Genomic DNA, 22,172 nt, shown 5'->3' on the forward strand with positions numbered 1-22,172 from the left:
TTACTGGTCATGGTGACCCATTTTGTGACAATATGCCAGCAAAGTTAATAAGGAGAATCCATAAAAATTCTGGATTGGAAAGCTAAATCAAGAAAGAAGAAAATGTTCCTTTTGGTCTCATAGTTTGTTTTACCATCTTAGTGGTAAAACCTGACCCATTTGATCGTGTTCCAATAAGAAAAGACAAGATTTTAAAGTTAAATGATGCTTTCCTAAGACATGGGAGTGTTATCACTCCATCTGTACTTAATGGCTCCATGAAAAAGGCAGTCCAAGGCTTGACCCAAATAAATCCAGGTCATACACAAGGTTGCAGCTCCAGTTATAAGTAGGACAATTCATACATAAGGATGTGCCATCATATTTTCATACCTATGAATGCCTTCACGATTCTGCCTAACTGCAAAGAAAGAATGCATACTGTACACTGAAATACTTCCCTCCTTGGTTGCAAATAATTGCTATCTTTCCCAGAGTTATGATAACCCCCAAGGGACTATTATGCTTGTGTTGAAAGATTTGACATGCAAAGAGATGTTCAAAGCTTTGAAAATTCATGCAAAGCACCCCTAGAAAGCTGTTTCTAAAAGCACACTGAAATAGCAATGTTGCTTCATCTGCTTGTACTCTAAGTCCTCATGGTATATTCCCAATATCCAGAAGAGGGCTCTGCACATGGGCTGCAATTCCTTTCAGTCACCCACTGGAAGAGCTGGAAGAGTATGCTTCACATGCTCAGACTGTGCACAGAGTAATGAAACTGCTGATTGAGGTGGCACCAAATCAGGGGTCTGGTAGCACCTTTTCTGACCAACACATTTTATTAAAAGGCATAAGTGAGCAATAATAGCTCACTTCACAGATGCCTTGTAAAGGATGATGATTAGTTCATTTAGGAGTTTCTTGGAGAGAATAGAGCAGTGTTTTTCAAACTTGGCAACTTTAAGATGTGTGGACTTCAACTCCCAGAATTCCCCAGCCAGCATGCTGGCTGGGGAATTCTGGGAATTGAAGTCCACACATCTTAAAGTTGCCAAGTTTGAAAAACACTGGAATAAAGCATCATCTTTGGCAGTGGTCTGTGCAGTTTGTAGAGGCTTCTTCACTTGCAGTCCTTTAGGAATGATGTCATGTTGTTTGCATTTGGTTAGAAAAATGATATTGGTGTGTATTTGTGCTAGGGGTTTTTTGGTGAGTTTTTTGGATTTCCACTCCACCTGGCTCAAGTTGGGACTTCTTGTAAAGATTTTCAGAGAAACACTTTGTTAGTCTATGGTGGCAAAAATCAAAAGTCTGGTAGCACCTTTTCTGACTAACAAATTTTATTTAAAACATAACTTGCCCTGAAGAAGTGAGCTCCAGCTCATAAAAGCTTAGGCTTTTTAATAAAATTTGTTAGTCAGAAAAGGTGCTATCTGACCCCTGATTTGGCATCACTTTGAGGCCTCAGTCGGCAGTTTCATTACTCTTTCACCTCTTCCAGTAGTTGACTGAAAGGTACTTCAGCCCATGTGCAGAGCCCTCTTCTGGATATTGGGAATATACAATTTTTTTGGCCGCCATAGATTAACATGGCTGTCCTCCTACAAGGTGGTACAAAGGACCTCATGAAGCAAATCATTTGACTTCCACAGTATGAAGTGCCTTATCAAGATGAAGTATGAATTCAAGAAGGCAAGGTAGTGGCTAATCCAGATTAATGTGGATGTTTCATCTCATATATAAATAGTATGTATGTATTTCTGTATGTATGTATGCGTGTGTGCACATGTGTGTGTATAATAAAAATCTTTCTCCTCTGTTTTGTATGATAAAAGTAGGCATCCTGCTGTAAACAAATCAATGTATTTGGCTTGCCAACCACATCATTTATTTTGGAGAACATCACAAAAGAACGTTATTACTGTTACAGATGTGAACCATTTGTGGAAATGTCCAAGTGATGATGAGATCAAATAAGACATGAAGAAATCAACCTTACAAGCTTTTCTTTTTCATACAGATCTAGGTTTATGTGCTTGGAGCCATTTATTTAAATTATTAAACAGTTTTGTAAACTGGAAATGCTGTTAAGACTGTGACTATTAAGCCCTTATAGTACATGGGAAATAAAGGTAAAGCAGCTTCTCAGGAAGAAATGTAGAATTCAGCCCTCGATAACTTTAGATCATTACACAAACAAATCAATTCTGTGTGTTATTATTTGTTACTGAAAATATGGATATGAAAATACTTGCCTTTTCAGACAGAACTGTGTAGACATGCTGGTATACGCAGAACTGAATTAATAGTGTGGACAGAAGTGTCCACAAACTTTTGGACAGAAATGAGTGCTCTGAAGTTGTCGGTTGCACCTTGTTCAAGTTCTTTTTATACAGCTCCTAATAATTTCTGTGCTCACATTACTGTACATTGTTAGCACAGTTGCCAAATATTAGAAACTTGATTTTCCACTATTTTAAGCTAGAAAACACCATATAAGTTGGATTGTTTTCCCAAGTCCTGAAGGAGTAAAACAAATTCTTGAACCAAGACCTTCAAATTGCCAAGGCCCCTGAACTCAAATCTCCTTAATTGCTTGTTTAGGCATTTGCAGATGCTGACTTATGAGTTATCTTAAATCAGCACTTGTATTCTTAAATGGGAACTAGGCAGTAACTAACTAGTGGTTAAAGTGCTGGCCTAGAAGCCAGGAGACTGTGAATTCTAGCTCTCCCTTCAGTATAAAAGCCAGCTGGGTGACTTTCGGCCAGTCACTCTCTCTCAATCCAACCCACCTCACAGGGTTGTTGTGAGGAAAATAGGAGGCAGAAGTATTCAGTATGTTCACCGCCTTCAGATATAGATATATATATAAATCCCTCCTCATCCCTATGGGTGGCATGTGTCTTCCTCAATCTTGGGTCCTATGCCAGAGGCCTGGGAGTTGGAGGGTTCTGGGTAGTGTCTTAGCTGTTCCTAGCACTGCACTCTTCTGGACAGAGAGCTCCAAAGTTAAACCTGGGATCTGTTGGAGCCCCTCTCCCAGCTTAGGTGTCACAGCTCTGAGTGCTCCTACCACCACTGGGACCACTTTAGCCTTTACTTTCCACATCCTCTCTAGTTCCTCCTTCAAGCCCTAGTAAGGAAGCCCGTGGAGGATATATATTAATAACAGCAGCAGCAATAAAAGCTGACTTGTGCCAACCTCCACTTTATGAACTGCGATTCTCACTATCACCAGAAATTCTAACCCGTTATAAAAAATAAGATGATTGGCATTTGACATCATGTTTGTACCCTCTCTATGTGGGCAGAACCTTGCATTTTGTCCCCAGCAGTGTTCAGATAAACTTGGCTCAAGTAGATAGGGTGATCTCCACTTGTAAATTGGGTCATGGGGAATTTTCCCCTTCAGCCTCCCCTGATACAGCCATGACCATTTTGCATCATTGCCTTATCCACTCTGGCCCTCCAGAAATTTAAGGGGGACCCCTAAAAACCACTGTTTTAGTGACTGGGCTTGCTTAACCTTGGTTTGTCTTTGTCAATATTTCTATAGCACCTGTCTTGTACACATAGCTAATATACAGTAGTAAAACAAAACTTTTAAAGATGAACGGTTGGATAAGTATATTAAACAAATTAACCCCTAACTATATAAGATAATCGTACATTATGTTCACCTTGGAAGAGTGCTCAGATGGGGAGGTGGTGAGGCAACTGCAGGATCTGGGCCCAAAGCAGCCACCTCAGACAAACAGGGACCAAGAGTGTGACCAAAAAGAAGCAATAGACAAGGATGAATCACCAGTCTCTTCCTAACTACAGGAGTCCATGGGGGAGGCGAAGCAAGTTATATCATGAACATGGTATTGTCATTTTTCCATCATGGGGGCTAGCTGCAAACTTGTATGTTCTTGTCCTCTCTGAGCCCTAGAGAATGTTAGCAAATGAAGGTAGAAGAAGCAAGACACAGTGAGTGCTGAAATAGGGGTCTTTCAGCATGAGGAGCTCCTCCACACTTTTAGGGAATTAGCAATCTCTGGGCCTCCAGGGAGATGCTCAGATTGTAGCATTTAAACCTGCACCTTACAACCTCTCGGTGATACCTGCAATGGTAGTTTTTCATTCAGATGTACGTCATGCTGATATGATGCTGCCTTTGTATAAATAGATAAGTGTAACATTGGATTATTTTTGGAACATCCATGGGTCCTTACTTCTAACCTCGATTATGCCAAAATGTGATGTCAGAATGCAGTCTTTGCCCTTTCATACTTGCATTGCCATGTATATTGCATCACTTGCTCCCCCCTCAGCTGCAGACCATTACACTCATTCCTTCTGCATAATGAATTCACATTCTCCTCCTCTGAACTGGGCTTTGGTTTCCCAGCTTCAGCTTTGTTTTTAAATGATTGACACTTTCTTCTTGGTTTTGATAGCTCATAAATATGGTGGTTATCACCTTTAAAGCCTAGATGGCATGGGGCCAGGTCATTTGTGGGACCAGATCTTCCTGAGGTTATCTGCTTGTCCCACCAAATCAGATAAGGCAAGCATACTTCATATCCCTTTCCTTAAATGTTGCCATCTCATGGGACCTTGGAGGTGCACCTTCTCTGTGGATGTCCTGGCCCTTTGGAACAGCCTCTTCCCCCCAAGATTCAGAGGGTCCCACACCCCAAAGGGCTGTGAAGATCTGGCTCTTCACCCAGGCATTGAGTCAGAGTGGAAGTGAGCCCAACAAATGCATAGTCAATGAGATGTTGTGACACTGGGGTGGGATATATGATGCTTTTTGTGGAGTTTTGTGTGTTTATGTTAATTCTGTTTTTATGGAATGTTGCTGTGAGTCGCCTAGGATTATCATGCATAAGGTAGGTGGTTCATAAGGTATGAAATAAATAGTTTGTTGCTGTTCCCAGCCTTAGATATAAACTGATTAAAATCCCAACAAATATCGTAAGCCAAGATGATATAAACATTCCAACGTGAACCTAAGCTATAACAAATTTGGTCTCTGTTTTCTTTCTATGGGGAGTATATTGCAAGAAATGAGAACCACAACACATAGGACTTGTTTCTTGCTTGGTGTCAAATTACCATCAACAAGATGTGGCATAACCAGGATGGCCTTTGACAATAATCATAATAACCAAGGAGATTTTGATGGGAGAAGAAGCTGTCCTTTCAGGCATCCTCTCTGATCTGAAATTGGCTAGGATGGTTTTTGTTAATACCCAAGCTTAAACCATATCAGAAGCCAACATAAATCTTAGTTTCTTCTTACACAACAGCAGCTACTGTATACTGTTTTTTCTGCATTTTGCTGACTGTATTATTGGTAACTGAAATATGAGGTTACTGACTGTGACTAAGGGATACAGAAGGGATTCAACTGTAATCTGCAAGAGGACAAAGAAGGCAATTGTGAGGAACAGAAGCTAATACGTTGAGCTAAATCTCTTTGCTCATGAAATGGGCTGATTCCCAGAAGCATAGACTGGGGACATGATGAAACAGCTGCCAAGCCCAGTGATGGGTATTCCTTCCTGCCAATTCACATTAGAAATCAATTATACTGCTAATAGTGATCTATATCCTTCTGGATTTCAGAGCTCTAGGACAGAGCCTGAAGAGCCTAAAGGAAGTTGAGGTCGTCTTCTCATCCATCCTTCTGGTCCATGGAAGAGAACTGGAAAGGAAATGAAGAATTCTGCATGGGGAATGACTGATTATAGAAATAATGCTGACAGGAGAGATTTGGTTTCTTGAATTATGGCCTCCATTCCTGGATGATGGACTGCTGACGTTAGATGTATTGTACCTCCTAAAGACTGAAAAGAAAGTGTCTGGCTGAAGCCTACAAAAAGTGATTAAAAAGATTTTAAGCTGAATAATCTGAGACTTGGAGAGACAAAGCCAGAATTAAGAACATCCGATGCAAACTTCAGCACTGCAGAAATAACTAAATAAAAAAAACTATTAAACTGTTCAATGCAAGTTCAGGAACAGCATTAACTCATAATGTTCATAGTCTTCATTGTCTATATACTAATCACCACTTTATGAGAAATAAAGCACCATAAGCTTGAAGGCTTATTACAGGAAGATAATGATTTAAAAGATATAACTGAGATTTGATGGGGTGATTCTCATGAATGGAAAATTGCAGCTGTAGAATACAACTTACTCAAAAGAAAAAGACAGGAGAAGTACACTGCACTGAGGAATGCAAGTCACAGAAGGCATGAAGAAGTTGCATAATATGTTAATAATATTCAATCTGTGCAGACATCTGAGGAAGATAACCAGGACCACACTGAGAACTACTTGGTATTAGTAAGAGAAAGAAAGAATAAAAGCAGCACCATTGTTTTATCCTGATAGTAATGTTCCCTCTAGTTGCTGACGTGCTGAGTGCAGAAAAAAAAAATGTGCTGCTTTCCCCAAACCAAGTACAAATGTGTGCACCACAGTACAAATATATGAATAAATTGCAAACACATGTGAAACACTTACCTATTTCTTAGGGTCTTCAAGTCATCTTGCCTGCAAGGCGACTGCCCCTTGCATGTTTCTTGGCAGCATTTTTCAGAAGTAGCTTGCCAGTTCCTTTTTTCTAGGGCTGAGAGAAATCAATTGGCTGTGCCTAGAGGTCAGCAATTTAGGGCAGTCCAGGCAAGAAGCACAAACCAGGTGTACTAACACTACCATTATTGTAAGGTTTGCACGAACAGAATCTTGCAAGTCTGAAGGCACCTCTCCCCCTTTTACTTTCCAGGAAAAAAAAGGGGGGGTCCCTCCTGAGATGCTTCCCACATCCCTTTTGTTTCTGTGGGCTGAGATGCCTTTTGCATGATGATTGTCTAGTCTGCAGGTCTTCCTCTTGTCTCCGAAGGTCATTCCCAGATACCATTACACTAAGGTGGAATTAGAACTCAGAGTCTCCTGGTTTCTAGCATTGTTGTTTTTGTTGTTGTTGATTGCACAGTCAGCCAGATGTTTAGACTGGATTTGGCATTTTATCCACCTATCAAGTCCTTCCCAAGGACCCGGGATAGGCAGATGTTGTTGTTTGATGGTGTTAAAGGCATTGTTGCAGGATATAAGCTGTTCCAAGTAAAGCTGCCTTTTGCAATTGACTGATGGTGATTTTGACAATACTGATAGTGTTCAAGTTGTGCTCCAGATGTTATGGGATCGCGCCTAAGGGAACTATTACTTTTGGTACTATCTTAGCTTTTTTTTTTTTTCTTTTTGCCATAGCTGTTCTATTTCTATCTGCAGGTCTTTATATTTTGTGATTTTCTCCACTTCTTTCTCTTCCATTCCACTGTCTCCAGGTTTTGCAATTTCCATTATCCAGACTTTTTTGTCTTTCTTATCAACAGTTGTTAAGTCTGGGGTGTTGTGTAGCAGATGCTTGTCTGTTTGAATTCTAAAGTCCCAGAGCACTTTAGCTTCTTCATTTTCTATTGCTTTGTCTGTTTTGTGATCCCAGCAGTTCTTGCTTGCAGGCAAATGGTACAGTGGTACCTCTACTTACGAACGCCCCTACTTACGAATTTTTCGAGATACGATCAGCTCCGGCCCCAAAAATTTACCTCTACTTACGAACTCACCTCGACTTACGAACCGGATCCGCGGCCATTTTCTGCCCATTCCACATGGTCCGCGGCCATTTTTCCGCCCGTTCCACGTGGTCCGCGGCCATTTTTCTGCCCTGTTGCGTGGTCCGCGGATGCCGGAACGGATTAACGGTAATTACATTGAACCTTATGGGAAAATTTACTTCGACTTGCGACCAACTCGACTTGCGATCAGAGTCACAGAATGGATTAAGTTCGTAAGTAGAGGTACCACTGTATTTCTTGCAGATATTCCAATGCGGCATTGTTGCTACTTTGTCATGCCGTTGTTTGTACTCAGTCTGTGTGATCTTCTTGCAGCAGGAGCTAACTAGGTGGTCCACTGTTTCTTCAGCTGCTGTGCAGAGGCAGCATTTGCTGTCTGTTGCTGTCTTCTCGATTCTGGCTTTGTAGGCATTTGTTCTTAAGGCTTGGTCTTGTGCAGCCAGAATCAGCTCCTCTGTCTCTTTCTTCAACTTTCCTGCTGTTAGCCATTGCCAGGTCTGCTTTGCCTGCTAGTTTTGTGTGTATGTGTGTACTAGCCATGTAATACTTTTCCTTGCCATGTCTCTTTTCTATTCTTCATTTGGTCTTTCTTATAGTTTGGTTTCTTTGGTATTCAGTAAGCCTTCATGGTGTACTAGCATCTTCTTCACTGTCCTTCAGATATTCTTCCAATGCCCTTTTTTCTTCTTCAACTGTCTGGTGTACTTGCATCATTCCACGGCCAGCTATGCTCCTTGGTAAGTAGAGTCTGTTAGTGTAGCTATATGGATCAAGGGCATGATTCATTGTAATTATTTTTCTGGAATTCCTATCCAGTGCTTTTAGTTCAGCTTGAGTTAGATGGATATCTAATGACTGGAATTGCCCAGGTGTTAATCACCTTGATGGTATTTCTGCCACTGAGTTTGGACTTTAAGATCTTCTTCACTCTTCTGATGTATTCACTACTAACTTCTTCTTGACTTCTATGTGCTTGATGCCGTCAACCTGAAGGATGCCCAGATATTTGAAGTGATCTTCTTGATCCAGACTCTTGAAGTTATTTCCGTTGGGCATCTTGATTCCTTCAGTTTTCACTATTTTTCCCCTGTTGATTTAAGGGTGGCACATTTGTCCAGCCCAAACTCCATTGCAATATCTTGGCTATATAACTGTTCAGTGTTGAGCAGCGATTCCATTTCACATGGTGTTTTTCCATACAGCTTCAGACTGCCCATGTAAAGGAGGTGGGATAACCTGGTGGATGTTTTTGATGTTTGATAGCCATGGCCTGACTTGTTCAGTATTGTTGACAGAGGAATCAATGCAATGACAAACAGTAGCGGTGATAGTGAGTCTCCTTGAAAGATTCCTTTCTTGATGTTAACCTCTCCCAGTCTATTGCTATTGATCAGCAACTGTGTCTTCCATACTGCGATTGATCTTTGCACAAAGCTTCTGATGTTTCTACTGACTCCTGTTATTTCTATGCACTTGATTATCCAGTCATGTGGCAGCGAGTCAAATGCCTTCTTGTAATCAGTCTAAGCAACATTCAAGTTGGTTTTCCTTCTTTTGCAGTTTTCCAAAATCATCTTGTTGTCAGGATTTTCATTCTCATGGGAAAGGATTCATCCCGTTATCTTTACAACAATAACAAATAATATTTTGACTACAGAGATCATGTGAAAAACACCTGTTATTGTGTGTTGTGTATTGTGCTATTTACTGCCACCTTTTGGCGTGTGTATGCTAGTTACCCAGTGGGGGTGGCATAGAGCTATAATACAAGGAGAGGAAAATGTTCAGTCTCTCTGAGTAGTTGTTAGTTGTTTTAGTGTTAGCCACTATGTAGTTTTATGGGCTACGTAGTTGTAACAAAGTACCAAGTAGTGTACCTCTTCTCTAAGAGTTTGTAGCTAGAGATTTTGTTAAGCTTGTGTTGCTAATAAGTCTTGGATGCTACATTAAATGAGAAGATGTTTTTCTTTATATTTTGTATGATATTTGCATTTTATGGAATTTTGCATTTTTATCAATAAACACCAGTTAGTATATATTTTCTGACTGGATTTCTTTGGGAAACAAGAAATGGACATTGCATTGTGTTTGCTGTCATGGCTAATATTTTCCTGGGGTTTTTGCTGCGCTCTGCACAGACAGGAGTGTTTGTGATTATCACTCTGCCCGACACTTGTCAATTAGGAGCTGATCTTTTGTCCCTCTGCTGTTTGGTCAGTTTCCTTTCTGCTCAGATGGAAAAAGCTTGTTTTCAGCTAGATGCTGTTGGACTGCATCAGCTACCACACCAGTTAGCAATTTGAAAGTTGTTGGTAAGCAGGTAATTGGCCTGTAGTTTCCTGGTGCTGCCCCTTTTGCTGGATCTTTCCTTATCAGGTAGGTTTTGCCAGATGTTAACCAATCTTCAATTTCACCTCCTTGCAGTATGTTGTTAAACTGCATGGCAATGAGTGAGTGCAGACCAGTCAGATGTTTCAACCAAAAACCATGCAGTTCATCTTCACCTGGAGCTGACCAATTCTTGATCTTCCTTGCCCTTTTCTTCACCATTTCTGCTGTTATTACAATGTTCTTTCATTTCAGCTTCTTCTTTTTTTCTTATCTACCTCCTTTATCCAAACTGCATTCTTGTTGTGTTTCTTTGAGTTGTCCCATAGCTGCACCCAGAAGTGCACTGTTTCTTCTTTGTCAGGTGTTAACTGGTTCATTGCAGTCTCTCCATTGATGGATTGGTAGAAACAGTTCTGATTTGACTGAAACTGAAGATTCTGCCCGTAGTGTGCAATTTGAGCTTCGTATCTGCTGATCTTTTTGGCTATAGCTGTTATTTGCTACTTTATTATTTCCAGTGCTTCCTTGATCTTCCTTGTTTCTAGGTGATATTTCTTGATCAGGTATTCTTTGGTCTTCTTGTTCTTCAGCTTCTTTTCTTTCATCTGTTCTAGCTTGCTTGCATCTGATCTTAGCATGCTGATCTTATTTTTTATCCTGATCTTCCATTTTGGTGGTGCACTATTTGGCTTTTTTGTTTGTTTGTTGATTTTGCATCCAAGGTATTCAGTTATAAGTGCAGCCATGCTGTACATCAGTTGGTTTATTTCTTGCAGTGAGCTGGTGCTTATATTTGATATTGCAGTATTGGCATCGTTTAATACTTGTGCTAGCATTTTCTTTGTAACAAGCTTCAATGTAGGCAACCTTATTAGGTTGTTTTTGTACTGTTCTAGATGCTCAACTATTCTTTGTTTCAGTTCCTCTTGTTTTTCAGTTAGAGGGCTTTGATCTTTCTGAGGAGAAGGCTCTCCTGTCTGAGCTACTTCTGGCAAGGCTTCAATTTCTTTGCCCTGGGTAGACCTTAGCAGTTCTTCCAGTTCTATTGTTATTATTATTATTATTACTACTATTATTATTATTTTGGGAGAACTTAATTTTCTATGCACACAACTTTTTATTGTGTACACAGTTTTGATGAGTAATATGCATGCACACCTTAAAGGAGATAGTTTGATAGATCATCTAACCAAGGAGAACATGTGGATGCTGTTTCCCAAAAATTTGTATATGTTTCAAATGTGATGGTGGATTTCACTTATTCTGTTGGGAGACAACCTCTCATAAGCATGGTAGTTCTGGGAATTTTCTGACCTCTCTGGCTGACACCTTTCTCCTTCAGGTGGATGAGAAATGTGGTCAATGTTTTTTGATTTGGTAGTAATTAGTAGAAAAGACTGGCTAGACATGTGGAAGCAGTGGAGACTGTGGGGAAGTGACCATGTAATACTGAAATTCTTGATATTAAAGGAAAATAAAGCATTTTATTCAAATGGACTTGGACTTCAGGAAAACAGATTAATACCTTCAGGTCATAATGACCCAAATGGTGCTTTCCAGTTTTGTGACATGTCTATTGTCAGATCACTGGAGACAGTAATATCTTGCGGATCATAAAAGTATTTTATTACATTCTTGTTTTCTAGCAATTTGACTGATTTTACATCTTCCCACATGGGGTAGTAATACAGCTACACACTCCAGATTGAATGACTAAAGGCCAATGCTGTTTTTAATTCAGTGTTAATCACCAAGAGACTTCAGGAGTTGGCAGTATTCCAAGTTAAATAAAATAAAATAATGTAAAAGCTTTATTCAAATTTTAAAAATTCAACTTCTCAGAGGAATAGAGAAGGATGGAAGACTATTGTTAAATAAGCAACTCATGTAGATTCCAGTGGATGTAAGTTTATGAAACAAGTATAGCCAGTTCAAAAAATGCATTATGATGATCATAATATTTTTAGTACATTTCTGTTATATGGGATCATTTATATCACTAAAATTTTGAGAAATAAATGAAATGAACAAATATACTTTTTTTAAAATCTGTTTTTTAACATGTACTAAATAAATCAGTATAGAAAGTATTCATCTATATAAATTAAAATCTGCATGCATGACCTCCAGTAAGTTTTAGTCAGGACAAAAAAATGTTCTCTAGCAGTTGGTTGGACAAATTCAAGAACATAATATAATTAGTAGCCTAGTTTTACTTTCATGAAATGAACTTGTATGGCATGCCCTGCACACAAAACAGTATAATTGGCAAGTTTTTAGATGAAAAAGGATGTGTGTGTGTCTCTCTGTGGGTATCTCCATTGCCAGGTTGTTTCTCTCATAGAACATATTATTGTGTAGTTTAGCTAGTACTCTTCTGACTTGCTAAATTTTCACTTTGAAAAAAGTAAAACTCCATTCTTACTGTGGTGAATCATCTGTACACTACCTATGTAGTGCTGTATGCTGGTAGTCGGTTTATTCTAATTCCTGTTATTGCAAATATTCATTGACTTTTATTGATTGGTTGATTATGTGCCATTAAGTTGGTGTCAACTCTTAGCAACCACCTGACAGATTTTCTCCAGGAGGATCTATCCCCAGTCTGGTCCTTCAGATCTTCCAATGGTGCACCCATCACCACTGTAATTGAGTCCATCTACCTTGCTGCTGGGCATCCTATTCTTCTCTTTCTTTTCACCTTTCTCAGCATTTCAGCCTTTCTCTAGAGAGCTGGGTTTTTGCATAATGTGCCCAATGACTATTATTACTATAACATGTTTATTGATTATACATATATTGGTTATTTCTAGCCTAGGTTAAATCAGTATTTATTTAGAGCATGAAAAAAGTGACAGAGAGATTTGCAGGAGAATGGACAAGGATGAGGTCATAATTTTACAAGTCAAGGAACTGTGTGGAGAAATGGGGTCAGCTAAAAAACTAGAAAGCAAAGCTGATAGGAAGGTTCTAGGCAACCAAGGAAAAACACTGAGAATGGCTTTTGGGGTATAAATTATAGCATTTTTGAACTTCTAAAGGCCATTTGTATGAGCAGCAACTTGACTAGACCCAAAAGAGTGAAGCTGATCCACAGAAGGAAAAAATGTTTTAAGGTTATATATGCACCACCAAAGTTCTGACCTGTGAAGAAATCTACCATTCTCTGGATGAAGGCCTCCTGTACTATATGAGAGACTGTATCTTTGTATCAATAGAGAATATGAATAAAATTGAATTGTACTAAACCTAAGTATCAATCTTGTGTTGGGCTGTTCAGTATCTTTTTCTGAGTGTTCTTTACAGGGGAGTAATATCAGCTAAACAAAACTGTGCCTTAACTTGGTGTATAACAATTCTGTGCACAATAGCAGTACAACTGTATTAATCTTACTTATCTATTTTGTTTTATGAGGAACATAATATAATTAGTAACCTAGTCATTGCTAATATAATGCTAACATAAGACAACATTTTCTAACTTTCAGTATCCATGGAAGAACATCATTACTTCAAGAAAATTGTGGCTGCTATGGGGACCCATATTTTCTGTATGTAGAATGTAGATCTTTCCAGTCCCACTAGTAGGGAGATAGGGAAGTACATCAAAAGGTTTCATTTGTGCTAACATTCCAAATGTGGGAATACTACAAATGTGTTTGATGTCTTACATTTCAGCAGAGGAGTAATATTTATCTGATTTAATAGACATTCAAGAATTGCTAGGGTTCATTGGGAGACATCTACGGTGCTACTTGCTCTGTTGGTATTGGTTTTAATTATATTTATTGGTTTTTTATTGTTATGTTATTGGTTGCTTAGTACTATTGTTAACCAACCTGGATTGCTGCTGTGAAAGTGGAGATCTAAATAGAGCAAAAGAATTCCTTACCCAAACCAGAATAATATTTTTAGAACATTTTAGAAAAATAGCAGTTGCTAAAATCCCTGCTGTGCTGATCATGGACTGCTCCAAACCAACCAAGTAAAAAGAGAGGGAGGACATGTAGTACAATGAAACAAAAATAAGTCTAATGAGTAAACTCTAAAACAATGGTTTTAATAATAAACATGAATGTGTGTGGCTAACAAATGTATAATAAAACAACATATTTAATAAGAGAAAGAGTTAGACTGGCAAAAGAAAACAAAAATCTTGCATGCTAGAATACCCTGGAGATTCTGAAGACCAAATTTACCAAACTCATACCTCCATCCCTTCATCCATCCATCCTTCACTTCTTACTTTAGAAGCGGTGACCACCAAGTTTCCTGATAATGTTGCAGAGCTTGGATAGGTGGTGGTAGATGAAAAGTCTGAGAAATGGATTAATGAAATGTGTAAATGTTGACTTTTCTCTTATTGTTGAGATGGAGGATATCCACTTCTGTTAGGATGACAAATTCCACAATTATCAATCTGTACAGCTAGCAGCCCTACACGATGGGGATTCAGGGAATTATAGAGGTAAGATATCTGGTTGGCACCATGTTGGTAAAGGCTGGTCTGAGTAATTTCTTCCCAGAATGTAGGTGGACACTTGTAACCGGGAGCAATATTCCACCATGGAACAGGCTAATTTGTCTTTTTTCCCCTGATGGGGTATTTCTGCTTGTAGAGTGTTTTTTTCTGGGGGTGGGGGGAGAGGGATATAAAAGAACAGTTCGTCATGTCTGTTCCCACCTGCAGACTAAATCAACACAAAATGGCTTTGCTTCAAATATCTGGTCTACTCCAAAGCAAGAGAACCCTATCTTTTAATTGTTTGCCAATTTAACAGGCCCCTTTACCTATTTCAGGATATAGCTATCACTCATGGAGATGGCTGATCTTTTCTTGTTTACACAATATTTACTCAGACAAATTGCTTAATGCACCAGGAGAAAATTTGTCACTAGGAGAGTATTCCAAGTACATAAAGTCACTAGATGAATGGGTTGGAGGTATTTCTGAACAACAGAAGACTGGTCTTCCATGATGACGTACAGAATGTTCTGTGGTATTAATCCCACACTACTGGGGTCTATTAGAGTTGGACTCGAATTAAGGGCAGTATTCATGGCCTAAAACTACTGGATGAAAAGCCCTTTTATTTTCTGAAATGCTGCAACATTAACTACATCATCCAGAATTGTAGTGCAATAATGAGAATAAAAGTTTCCCCATTCGTTTCCCAAGCTGGCCAGCACAACCTTAGCAGGGCAAATAGCTCTCATCTTTCATGACTATTCAGAAGTTAATTCCACTGAGTTCAAGAGGACAATTCAAGGTATCTGTGCATCAGATTGCAACAGTCATTTTATCTTATTGCTACGGAGAACAACATAAGGTGTTATCCAAGTTCAGATGTTATTCACTGGGAAAGCAATTATATTTTCCAGAAATGTTGTCCTTGGTATCATCAGCTAGTCAAATACACATGATTATTACTGGCTTCTATAAAAGAAGATAGTGATATAATCATGTCAAAATATTTCCTATTATGAGAAAAGGAGTAAATTTAATGCAAACGACCAATTACTGGTAGTAATTCAGTATGATGGAAATCAAGGAATAATATATAGTTTTCACATAATATTTGTGCAGACTTGTGAAATTCTCCATGATTAAGTTCAAAAGGACCAGTAGCATATTTAGATAATCTCAGCTTATAAGTCCTGGGTATGTGCCATTTCTATTTCTGGGAATATGTTTAGTAAATCCAAATATGATCAAAATCTTAAAAGAAGCTCAGAAGCTCAGGTAGTACTATATAGTATAATGACATTGCTGTTGCTAGGAATGCAAATTATAAATAGTTCATTGTAGCACAACAGGATTGTATGCATAACATTTTCAAAACAAATGGTTGGTTAACTACACATTCTGACTTTTAGAAATTGTCTATTGCTGATATTCCTTTCTCTCTCATCTGTTTTGATAGTGTGAAAGTAATTGGATTGAAAAAAGTGTAAGATCGACAGAAATAAGTTCACAAGGTAACCCCTCAATTCTATATGCCAGTGTGTTATCCACAATCTTTTTTGGGGGGGGGAGGAAATTTAGTTTGATAGTGTGACAGGAAATGCAGTAGATTTGTGAAAACCTGCTTTTCATCGGAATGCTTTAGACCATTGGTTCTCAGCGGGGGCGGTGGGAGGATGCTGAGGGGGGGTGAACTTGTTTTGGGCGGTAGGGGGGCGGTGGGGATGTTTTGGGCGGTAGAGGGGCGATGAGCATGTTTTGGCATTCGAACTTAATTTTAAAACTCCCAAAAAAATTTATTAAATCGATTATCTGGTTTACACCATTTGTACCAGCAATAAAACGAACTTACGCGACGGTTGCCCTCACGCACTTCTAAGAATGGTGAGACGAATTTGTATTCTAGGTAGGCTGACCTTGAAGAACTCGACACTACGATTCTTCTCCGATCCCAACCAGCACAGCGCATGCGTCAGCTGTTTTCCCGCGTGATTAATCGCAGCGCGTACGTCAGCTGTCTTCCTGCACAATTAATCGCAGTGCGTGCGTTGAGCGTTCTTTCAATATGAATGTTTGATTTGACCCATGTTTCTTGAGTTGCTTTTCGTTCGCTTCATTTTTTTTGCATTAGTCATTTTAATTTTAATAAAAGGAATGCAATTACCTTCCAGGGCAAAAGTATCGAGTTAAATCGAACAAATTTGGTGTGTAAGTCTACTGAAAAAAATTAGTTAAAATTTTTGCCTTTTATAATTCAGTAACTCCCCCCCACTCACCATACCCTAAATTACAGGATTTTCACAAAGGGTGGCGTTAAAAAATTTTCCGCTCCTTAGGGGGGTGGCAGCTTCAAAAAGGTTGAGAATCACTGCTTTAGACCATGTTTTCAGTTAAAGTTGATGGGTAGATTTGCACAGTTTCATTTCATCTGGTCTAACATTTCCAGTCATAATGTTCTGCTGGACCATTGTGCAGGATTAACTGTATTATATTTGCTTGGATTGTTGTAATCATTATTGTTATTATTATTATTAGTTTCTCTTTTGGCTCCTCTCTGTATTAGATGGCTCCTCTCTATATTAGGTGAATAATATTTTAATAATAATAATATTTCTTTTTTACAAATTAATTTTTAATTAAATTTGATTTTTAATTAAATTTGATTTTTAATAATAATATTTCTTTTGGCTCCCCTCCATATTAGGTGAATATAATATATGCACATTCTTTCAGTAGATGCATTTGAAAACATTCTTCTTTTATCCTCATAACTTTAGAATGCCTACTTCATTGAATATATGCATTTTGTATTTGTTTAATACTTTTTTCAGTTGTTAACTAATCATAACATTCTGAAAAATGTAGATGCTGGTGCACAAATGAGTTCATATGTAGGTTTCTGAGGTGCATATTGGGTACAGTCTTTTAAAAATCTGGACCAAGCTAATTTGTCCTTCACCATGACCATCAGTCTTAATAGAGAGAGAGAAGAAAAGAGGATGTGGTTGTGCAGAAGGATAGCATGTTAATATGGCAATAAAGAAGAGCCTGCAGTAATTTGTTTTAGGCGCATTGTCTGTTCCACTGTAAATACAAATACAAGGGTGATTGGGCAGCAGGATTTTATTCTGTGTTTCGAAAGAGTGTGAGACCCATGTTCAGAATTAGGCTGACAGGTCACAGATGCCAAGGAAGAGTTGCAAGGAACATCAGGAGAGCTCCCTCCTACTTCATCCTGGACTTGTGACCTGTCACTCAGGCTAACAAGCCCAGGGAGAAGAGAGACGGGGTGAAGGGAAAGGAAGTGATTAACAGATCCTGCATGGGGAGGGCTCACAGTCCCCAGAGGGAGCCCATGGACCAGGTGAAATGGTGTTGTCCCTGTCGCTGTGCTAAACCAAGCAAACGAGATGCCTAAGCAAACTCTCTTGTTGGAAAACCTGCAACGCATTAATTGGTGAAAGAACCAGTACTAGATATTTTGTCTAAGATATACCTGTGCCGAAGACAAGAGACAGGAGACATATCCAAGGCTGTCGTGGCTATTGTCAGATAAGGTGAATGGCATCTCTGCACGTTACAAACTGTGGCTGCAATTTTTTTAGAACAAGACTGTAAACAAGCAGCTCTAACAACGTAGCATTTCATACTTTGTTACCCACAATGAAGTCCAAACTGGGGATACAGAGCATGGAACATTAAAAACAAAAATGGTGGTTCTTCACAGCTAATAAGACATTCACTTTTACTAACATGCTAGAATAATTCCTGAAAAGCCATAATCTTATTTTTTATAGAACCACCTAATCCAGGTAGTTGCATGTCAACTGGTCTGGACAGCATTATATGACACATTTATTAGAAGTACAGCAGGGGATCCTATGAAAAAAGGAAATCATTTGGATTACAAAAGCACAGGTTTGTTTGCAAAAGGATATGAACAGAATTACACCACAAAAGTATTTAGAGTAATTATAAATAATACCATATAAATATTATGAAGTATTATAGTTATAAGGTGACTACAGAAACCTATATTATTGTTAAAAGACTATGAGGGTGGACAGTGGTTGGAATTTTTATTCCAAAGAATGATAGGAAATTAATATCTAGGGGGGGCAAAATGTATGGGATTTGAAAAAGAAAAAATCTTGCTAGTAAAGGTCAGGACAAAAGCAAATTGTTGTATGCTACCCAGAGTTGCTTTGTGTGAGATGGGTGGTTATATAAATGTGATGGATGGACGGACGGATGGATGGATGGATGGATGGTTAGGTTGGCCAAGCAAGTTTAATATTTGGGAGCTACCTTTTAAATTTGATGAACTTGTACATAAAAATGGAGGATAGCAGTTTTTATATAACTGCCTAGCAATGCCTTTGCTGGAATTTTTCCACTGAACCTCAATTCTTCTTTTGCTATTCATTTCCGGGGGAGGGGGGGGGGACTGGCTCTACATGGGTCACAGGAATTAGCGTTAGTGAAGGTACAGTACCCACCCAGCAGGAACACTACATCTTGGACTGTTGGAAACCATGAATTGCATAATATGAAGTAGTCGGTATCTGTCCCACAATCAAGTTTTTTAAAAAGTTGGGCTTATGATCACACATGTCTAGCCAGTGCAGTACTAGCCCAGTTATTATGAGCACCTTGTGAATCTCATGCCTAAAAGCCACCCTTCACTGTTCTCATCTCTGGGTCTTCAACACACTGTATATTTTTATAGCTACAACAGATAGTGAGAAACCTCTACATACTCTCATTGTGCTGTGTACCATTATGTAGACAGAACAAAATGTGTTCATATTAATTATGACAGGTCTCATTACAATACATACTCATGAGTAAGAATCATACTGACACCATCATTTTTGAGATAAAGATGGATCAAATCAAATAAATGTCATTTTGTTCTTGGATGATAATTGTGAAGCTATGCTTCTGCTCCAGGCAAACACTCTGGTATTAAAATGAAATTTCTGAAAACATGCAGGGATTTTGCTGATTCAGAAATTGTTACGGAGCATGCCAGGGGATGGCTTTTTTAGGATTTCATGGTGCAGCTAGGGTGGGGTAGGGAGATGGTGGCAGGGCTCGGAAGTGAATTTAGAGAGTTCTTCAGGATAGCAGTTTCATTTTTGAGAAAGTGGCTGGGTCTCATTAAACTGCAAGCCATCCTGCTGACGATGTGGTTGGTCGGGTGCACAAGGCTGCGAGAACCCAGCACTTTCACCAGAAGGGTCAGGCCTATCACATTTAAAAGGAGGAAGTGGTTAAATCAATACAAGTAAAAAACTTACAAGTGTAGTTTAAAAATATCCAGATAATTTTTCCCTTCTGTTTTCATTATGTTGCCTCTACCTTACAGGGACTGTGGTATTACATGGTCCTCCTTGCAGTCTATCTCTAGCTTCAATTCATCAGTCTAGAGTATGGTTTAAAGGAGCAGGTCAGACCACTGATCTGTTCAGTCTATGCTCCAATTTATTTCTTGTGCATTTACTTACTCCACTGTAAATACAAATACAAGTGGTTTCCCCCCCACTCCCTGGGTCTTTCTTGATGTCAAGCTTTCCTGCCTCTTTTCATTCTTTTTGTTCATAATATCAGAAGAAATGACAAGCTCCAAGTGTCTACTCCAAACAAGCTAACAGGTTCCCTGTATATATTCAAATCACCTTTCTCTTGATTGGCTGAGGCACTATGTGACAGGACCATTGGAATGCTGTCCCCAAACCCTACCCAGAAGTTAAGAATGAAAGATGAATTCATAGAAATATCATAATCTAAAAAAAAAGGGGGGGTCAGTGATATACAGTCTTCCAATATCCATAAAGAACATGTCAGATCCCAAAACCTTACGCAGAGATTAAGGGGAGAACAATGAGTTCAAGGCTACATCACATGACCCTGAAAACTAAAAAGAAAAAGAAGAATGTTTTCGTGGGGTCCCCACTCAGCAATCATTTTTGACAAGAATAATTCGCCACTTTCTATCCAGGAACTATTGGTAAGGAAAGAGAAAGAGCCATGGAAAACAGTCAATTTGAGCTGAGCTTTTTGAAAGTTAACTTAGGGTAGGAGGAAATATCTGAGTGGTTACAGTCTTGAAACCTTGCATAGTAGATGTCTTTCATTCTAGTACTCTAAAGCACAAGCTACTTACTGCAAAGTTGCAATGCTAAGAGTTCTATCTGTGGTTTACTATGGCCATGAGCTATCTTTCAAGTTCTGACATTTCTGATTTTGCCAAGAAGCCTCATGTAATAAAATTTCGCTCCTATCTGACATGAACTAGCCATAACTATCACTCAGACAGGCCACTGAGCACATAATAGTAGTTGGAAAAATACATTTGAAGTAAAAATAAAATAGGCTATATCACAGACATATTCTCCAATCCTTGTTCTTTGCAGTTGATTAAATCAGAACTGGGCCACAGTCAAAGGGGAAATAAATAAATAAATAAATATTTATTGCCGGGAAATAAATAAATAAATAAATATTTCATTTATATATCAGATTATTATACTGTTTCAGTCTTAACATTCCAAGAGGTTTATAAATCCACAAATATGCCTAATGACAATACAGTGAAACAGAAACAAAAAATAGCCTCATCTCACCCTAGAACATTCATGATACTGTATCTCATGCAGGACAGCAAAATTTTACTCTCAGAATGCCTTCCAAAATAATCCGGACCAATTTTCAGAAGACCATGAGGGAAGGGGCCATTCTTACCTCCAAGGTCAAGCAGTGCCATAGGAGGGAACACCCCACACAGATTACTACTGTTCTATCCCCCCACCCCTGATATTCCAATAGATGGGGACCCTTGGCAGTCAGCCTCTGTTCACATTGGGCAGGCAGTTAAGAAGGAAAGATGAATTCATAGAAATATTATAATCTAAAAAGAAAAAAGGTGGATGGAGATTACCCAGAAGAGATGATCTCAGAAATCTCCAGTTCCCAGGCCACGTGGACCTTTGGGGCAAGAACTAGCACCTAGAATTGCACTTGGAAATAGTCAGTTACATTCTGAGCTGCTTAGAATCATTGAAGCAGCCTAGAAGCATAGAAGCATTTGAAATAAATAGTATTTCCTCTGACTATTATAGCAGATGAACTAGATGAAGGCTTGAGGAAGCATCTGTTTGATGCCTGCATTGTTGGGGGTATTGCTGTTCTCATGGGAATACAGTCCTTCCCTAAGTCTGAACTTAATCTACTTTACAGGATTTCTGTGAAGATAAAATGGCCAGAGGCACAGATTAAGCCAAGTGAGCTCCTGAAGGAAAATGCCCAGTTCCATAAGAATGGCACATAAGAAGGAATGACCCTCAATTATTAGCACTGGCAGAAAAGCATTTAAATTAAGCATAAAAATCATCAGTGCATTCACCAGCCCCAGTGTTCAAATTACTGAATTTCTATTTAAATATCAGTAATTATTACTAACTTTATATTTTACATATTAGTGGTCATATACAAGTTTATGTAAGCATGTGCTTTTTAATTTTTTTTTGCCTTGTCTCTCTTTTCAAAGCTATTTGCCTTTTGGAGATCAAATAAAATTGGTTACTCAGTACTGATATAAACTTGCCTGAGTCCTGATCTTTGGAGATCTCAATTGCTTTTGGGGACCAAAGTGCTGAAGGACTTTCAACAGTCTAAATCAGCACTTAGATTGGGGTTCCAGAAGAAACCAATAGCACATGAAGAGTCTTCAGAACTTGTAGAATATGCAC

Source organism: Python bivittatus, unplaced genomic scaffold (genome assembly GCF_059951505.1).
Source record: "Python bivittatus isolate LINGU-HERP-01145 unplaced genomic scaffold, Pbiv_v1 ctg000850_np1212, whole genome shotgun sequence".
In the NCBI taxonomy this organism is placed as follows: domain Eukaryota; kingdom Metazoa; phylum Chordata; class Lepidosauria; order Squamata; family Pythonidae; genus Python; species Python bivittatus.